Source organism: Apodemus sylvaticus, chromosome 11, assembly GCF_947179515.1.
Source record: "Apodemus sylvaticus chromosome 11, mApoSyl1.1, whole genome shotgun sequence".
NCBI lineage: Eukaryota > Metazoa > Chordata > Mammalia > Rodentia > Muridae > Apodemus > Apodemus sylvaticus.
Genome location: NC_067482.1, coordinates 31,423,094 through 31,435,948, shown reverse-complemented (window position 1 = coordinate 31,435,948; position 12,855 = coordinate 31,423,094). Strand labels below are relative to the sequence as shown.

At 35.8% G+C, this 12,855-nt stretch overlaps 1 pseudogene; it reads left to right on the top strand.

The window, feature by feature from the left end:
* Nucleotides 1–12,563, top strand: part of LOC127696736 (GDP-Man:Man(3)GlcNAc(2)-PP-Dol alpha-1,2-mannosyltransferase-like) — a 29,770-nt pseudogene extending 17,207 nt beyond the window's left edge.
* The last annotated feature ends 292 nt before the right edge of the window (nt 12,564–12,855 follow it).

Genomic DNA, 12,855 nt, shown 5'->3' with positions numbered 1-12,855 from the left:
ATGCCCAAGGAGAAACAAACAAAAAAATTAAAATTTTAACAAAAAAAGAATAGTTTTTCCACTATAGGTCACTTAAAATACCAATTTTAGTTCATGAAAAGATGATCTAAGAATGGCACAGTTTTCTTTCAATTTAAGAAATATATTGGGTTGATTTTATAACCTGCCACTTTGCTGAAGTTGTTTATCAGCTGTAGGAGCTCTCTAGTGGAGTTTTTTGGGTCACTTAGGTAGACTATCATGTCGTCTGCAAATAATGATAGTTTGACTTCCTCCTTACCAATTTGTATCCCTTTGACCTCCTTATGTTGTCGAATTGCCCGAGCTAGTACCTCAAGTACACTATTGAAAAGATAAGGAGAAAGGGGGCAGCCTTGTCTGGTCCCTGATTTCAGTGGGATTGCTTCAAGTTTCTCTCCATTTAGTTTGATGCTGGCTACCGGTTTGCTGTATATTGCTTTTACTATGTTTAGGTATGGGCCTTGAATTCCTGTTCTCTCCAAGACTTTAAGCATGAAAGGATGCTGAATTTTGTCAAATGCTTTTTCAGCATCCAATGAAATGACCATGTGGTTTTTTTCTTTGAGTTTGTTTATGTAGTGGATTGTATTGATGGATTTCCGTATATTGAACCAACCCTGTATTCCCGGGATAAAGCCTACAGTGGCCTTCCTATACTCAAAGGATAAGCAGGCTGAGAAAGAAATTAGGGAAATGACCCCCTTCACAATAGCCACAAACAGTATAAAGTATCTTGGGGTGACTCTTACCAAACATGTGAAAGATCTGTATGACAAGAACTTCAAGACTCTGAAGAAGGAAATGGAAGAAGACCTCAAAAAATGGGAAAACCTCCCATGCTCATGGATCGGTAGAATCAATATAGTTAAAATGGCCATTTTGCCAAAAGCAATATACAGATTCAATGCAATACCCATCAAAATCCCAACTCAATTCTTCACAGAGTTAGAAAGAGCAATTATCAAATTCATCTGGAACAACAAAAAACCCAGGATAGCTAAAACTATTCTCAGCAACAAAAGAAATTCTGTGGGAATCAGTATCCCTGACCTCAAGCAATACTACAGAGCAATAGTGTTAAAAACTGCATGGTATTGGTACAGTGACAGGCAGGAGGATCAATGGAACAGGATTGAAGATCCAGAAATGAACCCACACACCTATGGCCACTTGATCCTCGACAAAGAGGCTGAAAACATCCAATGGAAAAAAGATAGCCTTTTCAACAAATGGTGCTGGTTCAACTGGAGGTCAGCATGCAGAAGAATGCGAATTGATTCATCCTTGTCTCCTTGTACTAAGCTCAAATCCAAATGGATCAAGGACCTCCACATAAAGCCAGACACTCTGAAGCTAATAGAAAAGAAACTGGGGAAGACCCTTGAGGACATCGGTACAGGGAGAAAGTTGCTGAACAGTACACCAATAGCGTATGCTCTAAGAGCAAGAATTGACAAATGGGACCTCATAAGGTTACAGAGTTTCTGTAAGGCAAAGGACACCATCAAGAGGACAGATCGGCAACCAACAAATTGGGAAAAGATCTTCACCAATCCTACATCAGATAGAGGGCTAATATCCAATATATATAAAGAACTCAAGAAGTTAGACTCCAGAAAACCGAACAACCCTATTAAAAAATGGGGTACAGAGTTAAACAAAGAATTCTCACCTGAAGAACTTCGGATGGCGGAGAAGCATCTTAAAAAATGCTCAATTTCATTGGTCATTAGGGAAATGCAAATCAAAACAACCCTAAGATTTCATCTTAAACCAGTCAGAATGGCTAAGATTAAAAATTCAGGAGACAGCAGGTGTTGGAGAGGGTGTGGAGAAAGAGGAACACTCCTCCACTGCTGGTGGGGTTGCAAATTGGTACAACCACTCTGGAAATCAGTCTGGCGGTTCCTCCGAAAACTGGGCACCTCACTTTCAGAAGATCCTGCTATACCACTCCTGGGCATATACCCAGAGGATTCCCCACCATGTAATAAGGATACATGCTCTACTATGTTCATAGCAGCCCTATTTATAATTGCCAGATGCTGGAAAGAACCCAGGTATCCCTCAATAGAAGAGTGGATGCAAAAAATGTGGTATATCTACACAATGGAGTACTATTCAGACATTAGAAACAATGAATTCATGAAATTCTTAGGCAAATGGATGGAGCTAGAGAACATCATACTAAGTGAGGTAACCCAGACTCAAAAGGTCAATCATGGTATGCACTCACTAATAAGTGGTTATTAACCTAGAAAACTTTAATACCCAAAACATAATCCACACATCAAATGAGATACAAGAAGAAAGGAGGAGTGGTCCCTGGTTCTGGAAAGGCTCAGTGAAACAGTATTCGGCAAAACCAGAACGGGGAACTGGGAAGGGGTGGGAGGGAGGACAGGGGAAGAGAAGGGGTCTTACGGGACTTTCGGGGAGTGGGGGGGGCTAGAAAAGGGGAAATCACTTGAAATGTAAATAAATTATATCGAATAAAAAAATTAAAAAAAAGAAATATATTGGAAAGATTACACTGAGTAATAATTATTATCACAAGGTGAACACATTCTTTCCCTTCTGCAGATGTTTTTTTTTTAAAATGTTTCACATTAAAAGCTCGTTAAGTAGATTTTTTTCCATCTTAGAAAATTTGGAAAAGTAAGAAAAATTCTTTGGCCCAGAAAATTTGAAAAAATAAGAAAATTCTATTCATCTAAAGTTTGGCAGGGTGATAATAACAAGTAAGGAAAATATGCACACAGGAAATACATTAATAAAAATCCATAGCAAATTTCAATTTAAAGAAAAAATCAACATCATTAATATCATTTACTATCTAACTCATTATTAAATATATAACCCAAATAATAATTACTAATAATATTTGGTGACTATCACAATTGTCCCCTTCCATATTTTCACAAATATGCATATGAAAATATAAAACATAGAGACAACTAACCAGTCTACTAGCAACATTTACATTAATGGGAATAAATTATGTAGATGTACATATTATATATATTTATAGATATAGATGTGTATATATATATATATATATGTGTGTGTGTGTGTGTGTGTGTAAGTATGTATGTATGTATATACACTAATTTGGGTTTTGTTAACAATATTTTTCCTTGTAAACATACTTTATTCAAATTAAAAAATGAATCTGTCAAAGAGCTAACATTTTAACAATGTTTATATTTTAAGAATTAGATTGAAAACCATGTGTCAAGTGGCTATGATAATGCGTTCTTTAGACTGTCTTACTATTCCTTGGTTGTCAGTGTTCACCAGCATGTATGAATGAACTTGTCTTTAGGAGGTACTTAATTCGTTTTGCACCTATACCTAATGTAATTTACATATCAAAATATTTACATACACTAAAAATATACAATACAATTCTACTATGTGAAATATTATACTAGTCAGTCAAATTGATATTATTAATGGACTTTTCTGTGATTAATAGATAATTAATAAAACATATATGTGTTTTTCAAATATTATAAACAATGCCCTTTGTACATATGCTTTTGGATGACTTGTTGTAAAATACAGATTTAAAATCTTATCCCTGGCAGTGTACACTGACTTGTAAGTCTCACAGAGACTCTCTACCATATGTCTTCTTTCTTCATCTGTGAAAAATGTCATATGGCAATTTTCTTCACTGAAAAAATAATCAAAACTTGTATATTTGCATTTGATACTTTAAGAAGATGTACATTTAAAAGTATCAAAAGAAAACTCAAGATTTCAGGTGCCACGGGAATTTAAAAACATCTAGTTCTCACACTTAAAATGTTTAGTTAGAAAAACCAGGATAGCTTGGCAGTAACAATTGAAAAACAATTCCCTAGATAATTTCTACATCGTTATTTTGTGTTTTTGATAACATAAATATAATATAAAGTTACAGACCACAAAAACTACAGATAAGTTAGTTCCATTGGGGTGAATTGACTTTAGAAAATCACGATAATGTTAGCAACAGACTACTTCTGGCATTAGTGTTCATTCCCCTTCAGGTCAAACTTGGACTTACAAAACCTTAAGGCATCACTAAACTCTTAGTGGAATTCCAGGTTTATTATACATGCAACCATTATATTTATATAAAACAAATAAGCATAATGTTGATTTTATTCAAGATTTCTGTAAGTATTTAAGCAGAATTTTTATGAGCATTTGTAAAATATTAATATTGTAGTTAATTTACAATTAATATTATTTATTAAAATATAATAAAATTAAGGAGTATCATGGGTTTTTATAGTGTAAGAAAAACTGTTTCAGAAGATTATATTTAATCTCCTATGAGAAGCATGACATTAATTCACTGTAAAAAATATCACCCATATCACCTATATAACTGCAATAATTGAATGAATAATTAATTAATCATTTGATATATACCTTAATGCTTAAAAACGCAAAATATGATATGTATGCATAAATACAGCAATATATATATACGTGTTCATTCATGTTTATAATATATGCTGATTTAATTAAAGTGTTCCTGAAAGTCCTACAAACAGCTTTTATAGACAGTAAAATTGTATATTAAAAGTGATTTGAAAATTTATCTCAGATTTATGGTACTTCATACATGATTTATTACATAAGTATATGTCTGTAGACCTCCTTCCTGCATTGGGCAGGACCGCTATTTACTTTCATTTTAAGGGAGCTTGGTGGCTTGAGGATTTCTCTTTTTTTCTCAGTTGGGAAAACTTTTTATACTTACATACAGGTCAGTAAGAATTTTCTTTCAGCTGTGACACTTATAACGTTGATCAGTGAGAATCAGGAGATTATAGACTTTTATTTCGTGTTCATATTAATTACTTTTAAGAACATTAATTTTTACAACTGTGGTACATAGCAAGAGAAAACACACAAGGCAGCATGCTTTGATCCAATGGGGCTGAAAGTGGGTGACATTTTAAAGAAAACAAGCTTTGAAGTTAAACTTGAGGAGGAAGGTACTTTTTAATAATTGGTCCCTAGTCTAAAATGGGAGTTACAGTTGGGATTGAACCTTTTATGTTTGTCATCTAAATGATCATTCCCTCAGACTCTGCTCTACACTTTGTATCTCCTTCTGTAGGTATTTTGTTCCCCCTTCTAAGAAGGACCAGAATATCCATACTTTGTTCTTCCTTCTTCTTGAGCTTCATTTGATCTGTGAATTGTGTCTTGGGAATTCCAAGCTTCTGGGTTAATATCCACTTATCAGTGAGTGCATACCATGTGTGTTCTTTTGTGATTGGGTTACCTCACTCAGGATGATACTTTCCAGTTCCACCCATTTGCCTGGGAATTTCATGAATTCATTGTTTTTTAATAGCTGAGTAATATTCCATTGTGTAAATATACCAAATTTTCTGTATCAATTCCTCCGTTGAGGGACATCTGGGTTCTTTCTAGCTTCTGGCTATTATAAATAGGGCTGCTATGAACACAGTGGATCATGTGTCCTTATTGCATGCGGGGGAATCCTCTGGGTATATGCTAGGGATCCATTCCAGATACAGTTACAAAACCCAATCAGTGCTTGCTGATCAGAGGTGGCTATAGCTGTCACCTGGGAGGCTCTACTAGTGCATGAAAAATACAGAGTGGACCACTCTCAGCTAGCCATTGAACTGAGCATAGGGTCCCCAATGGAGGAGCTAGAGAAAGGACTTAAGGAGCTGAAGGGGTTTGAAACCTCATAGGAGGAACAATAATATGAGCCATCCATATTCCCAGGGGGGAAAAAAAAACATCAACCAAAGAGTACACATGGAGTTACCCATGGCTCCAGATGCATAGGCAGCAGAGGATGGCCTTGTTGGACACCAAAGGGAGGAGAGGCCCTTGGTCCTTAGAAGGCTCTATGCTTAAGTATAGGGAAATACCAAGACAGGAGAGCCGGAGAGGGTTGATTGGGGAACAGGGGGAGGAGAGATTGTTTATGGGATTTTCTTGCGGGGCAAACTAGTAAAGGGAACAACATTTGAAATGTAAATAAAGAGTGTATCTAATAAAAAAAGCTTCTTATCTGAAGAAAACAGTGAAAGAATTCTAATGTTTTAAATATTATGAACAAGTATTCATCAGACAGATACTCAAATTGATTGCATTTCTTCAACAGCCTTCAATTGCATCAAAAGATGTATTTTTTTTTCTGGATTGAGCCTATTTTACACAATTCCTCCCAGCCCATCATTAACAAGCTGATTCCATTTTTAATTTGTAATGAAACAAACAAAGAAAAAACTCCATATATAAATTTTAATAGCTAATTTTCATTGGCCAGCCTCTATAAAGATTTTTGAGAAAAACCAATAGAAAATATGTGCATCCAGATTATGTGACTTCAGATATGACCACTGTACTCCATTCTCTTTTCTGATCCACATTTCAACCATGCTGTGCATTAGGCACTGCAGTATATTAAAAATGGTCTATTTTAAAAAAAACAACTTGAAGACAATATTTTTCAGGTTACATGCCTTAACATTAAATCTATAAGATTTCTTGCTGTTGACATCAGATTAATTCTGTGCTACTCAGACTGAATTCTTCTCAAGTACTGAAATTCTACAAATGTAATTGGAAGCATTTTCAAGGCTGGGATGAAGACAGTGATGTTGATTGACACATAGGCAGGTATATTGGCTGGTTTTGTGTGGTAACTTGACACAGAGAAAGGAACTTCAGTTGGGCAAGTGCCTCCATGAGATCACAACTACTGATCAAGTGGGGAGGGCCCCTTGTGGGTAATGCCATCCCTGGGCTGATATTCTTGGGTTCTATAAGAAAGCAAGCTAAGCAAGTCAGTAAGAAACATCCCTCCATGGCCTCTGCATCAGCTCCTGCTTCCTGACCTGCTTGAGTTCCAGTCCTGACCTCCTTTGGTGATAAAGCAATTTGTAACTGTAAGCTGAATAAACTTTTTCCTCCCCAACTTGCTTCTTGGTCATGATGTTTGTGCAGAAATAGAAACCCTGACTAAGACATCAGGCAAATTGAAAGGATAGAATTGGTTAGTTATTAACTGACAACTTTCAAAACATGAGAATGATATTTTCTTTCTTTTTTTTGTTTTTTCTTTTTTTTTCTTTTTTTTTCTTTTCTATATTCTTTGTTTATATTCCGAATGCTTTCCACTTTCCCGGTTCCCCCTTCCCCATCAGTCTCATAAGCCCTCTTCCCTCTGCCCATTTCCCAATCACCCCCTCCCATTTCCCTGTCCTGGTATTCCCCTATAATGCTGGATCAACTCTTTTCAGAACCAGGGCCCTCTCTTTCCCTCTTCTTGGGTATCATTTGATATGCTAACTGTGTCTTGAGAAGTCAGAGCATCTGGGCTAATTAATATCCACTTATCAGTGATTGAATTCCATGTGTATTCTTTTGTGATTGGGTTACCTCACTTAGGATGATATTTTCAAATTGATATAAATATATATTTGAGTTTATGATATAGACAGAATTAAATGTTTTGTAAAACAAGCTATTGTTTAAGAAATGGACTGCCTAGAGTATAGAGGCTAGTGCTATTAAATCCTGTCTTTGGATCTGAGGTGCCCATTGCATTGATGAATGTAAAGTAGCTCTGGCCACCTCCACAAGATATGAACATAATAAATAAATAAACAAATGGCTTGCAAATAAGAGTTGTATTAGTTGGAAATAATGAAGTTAGTATAAGGAGATGGAAAATGATTATTAATTATTAATTGTATATGTAGATGAAATTATCAAAACCAATAAATAAATAAATATATTTAGTACAATTCAATAATTTTCATCACTACCTATTTTGCAAAACAACCTAGATGCATGGTTAGCAATTCAATATACTGTGAATATCAATGTGTCTTTCCATTATTACTTTGTTTTGTGCCAAAAGACAGAGTCATTACATAGAAGTTGTTTGTATTATGTAATCTTTCAGTATTTACTGCATATTTATTGTCCTGAAAGGGTTTTTATATGGAAATTCGATAGCAAGATGGCATGAAAGGTTATACACATTGATAGACTCAGCATTAAAGTATGTATATTTTGTTAATTCCTAATTTGAGTTCAAACATCACCAAGAGAAATGTTCAAAAAGAGCATTTCATACCAAAAAATAAAAAGCCCATGAAAATATGTTAAAGATAAAGAAAAGTTAAAGCCTAGAAAAACACGTCGAATAATCTGATACTGAGAATGGGTACAGGCAGTCATGGTGCGATATTCATATAACGGAAAGTTATATTTTATTTTACTCTCCATACAATGCATTTAGTTGTGAGGAGGATCTATAAATGAATTATCCTTAATATGAATACAAGCAGGGAATTAATGTTGTTGCAGTCTTCCTTTACCCATGCTAGTTCCCAACAACCACCCAGAAAAAAAACAATATTTATTTAAAACTGCACCTCAATAACTGAGAAGCGAAATAATCTACCTTAACCTCCTATGCTTATCTGGCTACCTTCAGGCCTCATCCTATGATACGTGCGTATTATTATTGGTTGACTCTTTCGGCTTCAGTTGTGTTTCTGTGATCTCCCTCAGGACCCCTCCCCTGGCTCCAATTCCTCCACCCTCACAGCTCCTCTCTCCCCTCTCCCTCTCTCCTTTCTCCTTCCTCTGGCTGGTGGGCGTCCTGTTCTAGTTTCTATTTTGCCCACCCAATGGGTGATCATCATTTATTGACAAGGCAGAGAATAAATGGCAAGAATTGTTTACACACACTTGAGACAGGAGATTCTTGGTCTAAGTATTTCAATGCCATATCTAGACTAAAACAAGATATGAGGACAAAATCAGTATTTTAAATACACAAAGATAATCTTTACATAGTGTACAAAAATATTCTATCTACCAGGCTCGCAATCAGGAAATCTTTATGACTGTTCACAGATGAGTGTTGCAGATTCCCATTTAGGAGAATAGTTTTGCACTGAAGTTCTGTAATGTGACTTTGTCTGAACTAATACCTCACAGCAGATGGAAAAGTGAAAGTCTATACCTTATTTGAAGATTGCCTGAGGAGGAGAGTTCTTTAAATTTTCTTTTTATTTGCTGGCTGAGAACTTTTCCTTTAGTCAGTCTTCCACTGGTTTCCTTCCGGGCATCTTAACGCAGAACTTCCAATATGCCAATACCTTTTAATTCTTAGGTCATAATTCTTAAAAAGAGTAAGTTGACAAATGATGGATCAGGCACGAGACTAGAGTAGCTTAGTTTACTCTTTAATATTTACCCTTTGTTTCTGGAACTCATCTTTCCTTACAGAGTCTTCATATATTAGTGGCTTTGACCATTATATTAACTTTTTATCAGCCAGAGCCATAAATTTCTAAAGGGGAAATAGTCTTAACTTTGAATTATACTAAGTGCCATTGTTCATTACTACATCCAAAGAGTTGTCATTTAAAATTTGCTTCTTGTATGAAATGCATTTGCCATTTATTTAAATTCATTATCCTTTCTTCTATTCCTTAAACATAAAAACCATGTCTTTTCTATGGTGTTCTTAGAAGATACTATCCTAAATGAATGATCACTATAATAACTCAAGGAAGTTAAAAAGAGGTACTAGTGGGGCAGGTCAGGAGTTAAGGGTTCATGTTAATCTTCAGATACTCATATTTCTGTGACTATGAACTACTGTTGGGTGACTCATTAATGCCTGTAGCTCTATGTTCAGGAGACCTCTGACTTCCATGTATGTCTTCATTCTAATGTACATCCCTCTACCCAGATGTGTTCACATACACAAAATTTAAAATAATAAAAATATAAAAATTTCATAAATTTACGCAAAATCTACCAAATTTTTTCAACTATTAGTATACAAACTTTTGCGAGATAAACACAAAAAGCAACTTAGGGCTTAATCTGTCTCATAAGTAAATAAGGTGCTCCCATCAAATTCCACATATTTTCAGAGATCATCCAAAAGAAAACCTGTTCAGTCCTACTGTTTGAATTCTAATGCCTGTGTATCTGGTCTGTGTCATTCGCAGTACTAGCAACAGCACAGTGTTAAATGTCTTTTATGAACAGATAATAATATAGGAATCTCTGAGTACATTTTTTTTTCAGAAACCACTTAGCTATCCATTTCCTATAGGACAGGAAAATGTTTCCTGTGACAAATTGTCATTTTGTTAGAACCTCTTAGAAGGAAGAGGGATATGAAGTCACAAAAACATAGTAAGTGGTCTTCAAGATGTGGTAAGGTGAATGGAAGAAATATTCATTATAAAAGCTTCCTGGTCTGACAAGAGCAATGCAATGGATTAATTACAAAATTTACCACAGACAAATTATATACCACAGTATACACAGAGTAAATGATTCAAACAACAACAGGTCATAGAGTGGTTACCTAGCACAGAGAATCCCTGAGCTTGATCTGATGTCCCTTATAGACTTCTGGTTATACCCATGTTTTTACTTTTTAATATGTATAATGATTAAACATGGTTAAATTTTTGTGCTCAAGAAATATGTACATACATAAATGACTTCTCCCACTGTGAGTTGTCAAAAAGTAAGCAAATGTATGAACAGCATTAAAAAATTGTATGTTTTCTGTGTGATTGTATGTGTGTGTGTGTTTCAGAAAAGCATTTATGGGTCAGACAAATTTTAGGAATTATTTTTCTCTTTCTATTAAGTGGAAATTTTAGATAATAAGATATTAGGTTCAAACAGTATCAACCAACCAGAACTCCAGAGCTCCCAAGGACTAAACCACCAACCAAAGAGTACATATGGAGGGACCCTTGACTCCAGCTTCATATGTAGTAGAGGATGGCATTGTCTCACACAAATAGAGGGAGAAGCCCTTGGTCCTATAAAAGCTTGATTGCCCAGTATAGGGGAAAGCCAGGGTGGTGAGGGGGAGTGGGTGGGTGTGAGGGGGAGCATCCTCATAGAAGGAGGGAGAGAGGGGATGGGATGGAGGTTTTTGGAGGGGAAACTGGGAAAAGGGATAACATTTGAAATGCAAATACACAAAATATTAAATAAAAAGATATTAGGTTCAAAAACAAGTGCTTCTACTTGCTGGGCCCTATTTTCTTTATATATTAAATCATATGTAATAATTCAAGCTTTAGATTATATTCAAATCTAATATATTAATTTAAATTTTTAAACTTTTATTGTTTGTACCTTCTCTGATAAAAGTAAAAAAGAAATGCTTTCCTTCTTTGTAAAAATTATCCCGAAGGTGTTTATGTTGTGTATTCTGGTGACATTAATGTCAGTGGTCAACAGATACTAGAAGGTGCTTTCAGAAGGTTTAACATCAAGTTGGTTCATCCAGTAGAGTTTGTTTTCCTGACAAAATGCTATCTTGTGGAAGATTCCTGCTATCTTCACTTCACATGCCAGGCCAAAGTCTTGGATCCATTCTTCTTGGCTGGGAAGCTCTGATGCAGCATGTTCCTGATGTTCATATTGATTCAATGGGCTATGCCTTCTCACTTCCTCTTTTTAAATACGTGGGAGGTTGCAGAGTTGGAAACTAAGTTCACTATCCCACTATCAGCACTGACATGCTGTCTGTAGTGAATAATCAAAGTCCTGGATTTAATAATGTGACTTTCATTAGAAAAAATGCTCTTCTCAGCAAAACAAAGCTCATCTATTACTATTTATTTGATTTTATTTATAGCCTTGTTGGATCTTGCAGTGACATAGTCATGGTTATTTCCTCTTGGACACTAAACCATATTCTCTCACTGTGGAAAGTTGGACATTGCACTAACATTGTTTATCCAACTAGTGATGTGCAGACATTTCTAGACATCCCTTTACATGAGAAGAAGGTGACCCCAGGATATTTACTGGCTTCCATTGGCCAATTCAGACATGAGAAGTATTCATGCTTTGCAGATCAAAGCCTTTGCTAAATTGCTAAATGAGAAGGCAGCTGAGTCAGGCCATTCTCTTAAACTTGCCCTTATTGGAGGGTGTGGCAACAAAGGTGATGAGTTTAGAGTAAACCAACTAAGAAGACTATCTGAGAGTTTGGGAGTTCAAGAAAATGTGGAATTTAAACATTTCATTCGATGAACTGAAGAATTACTTGTCTGAAGCAACAATCGGCCTGCATACCATGGGGAATGAACATTTTGGAGTGTATGGCTGCTGTCACAATTATCCTTGCACACAATTCAGGAGGGCCAAAGCTGGACATTGTCATTCCTCATGAAGAACTGGATTTCTGACTGAGAGTGAAAAAGACTATGCTGAAACATGGCTCATATTCTTTGTCTGCAGAAAAGAGACTTCAAATCAGGAAAAAATGCTAGAACATCTATCAGCAGATTTTCTGACCAGGAGTTTGAAGTAGCATTCTGTGCTCCACGGAGAAGTTACTTAATGCCCAATCTGCACATTCTAGTTATATTCTACAACGTGGGGCTAGAGTTGTAGATAGTGGGAGAACCTGTGCTTTGTGTGTGCAAGTCCCAAGTTCCATCTCCAGCACCAAAAGTAAAAAGAGACTCCTTCACCTGTAAATATCTTCTGAATTTTTTATTTATTATAATAGAAGCAGTCTGAGCAATATTCTCAGCAGTGTGTATATAGACAAGGCAGTAGTTAACAAGTCGACAGAATTAATCTACATGGAAAATAATCTCTCGTAGCTTTTTGGGTTTTTTCTCTTTTGCTTTTTTGATACAGGGCTTCTCTGTATAGCCCTGGCTGTTCTAGAACTCACTCTGTAGACCAGGCTGGTCTTGAACTCATAGAGATCTGCCCACCTCTGTCTCCCAAGTGCTGGGACTAAAGGTGTGCTGCTACACCCAG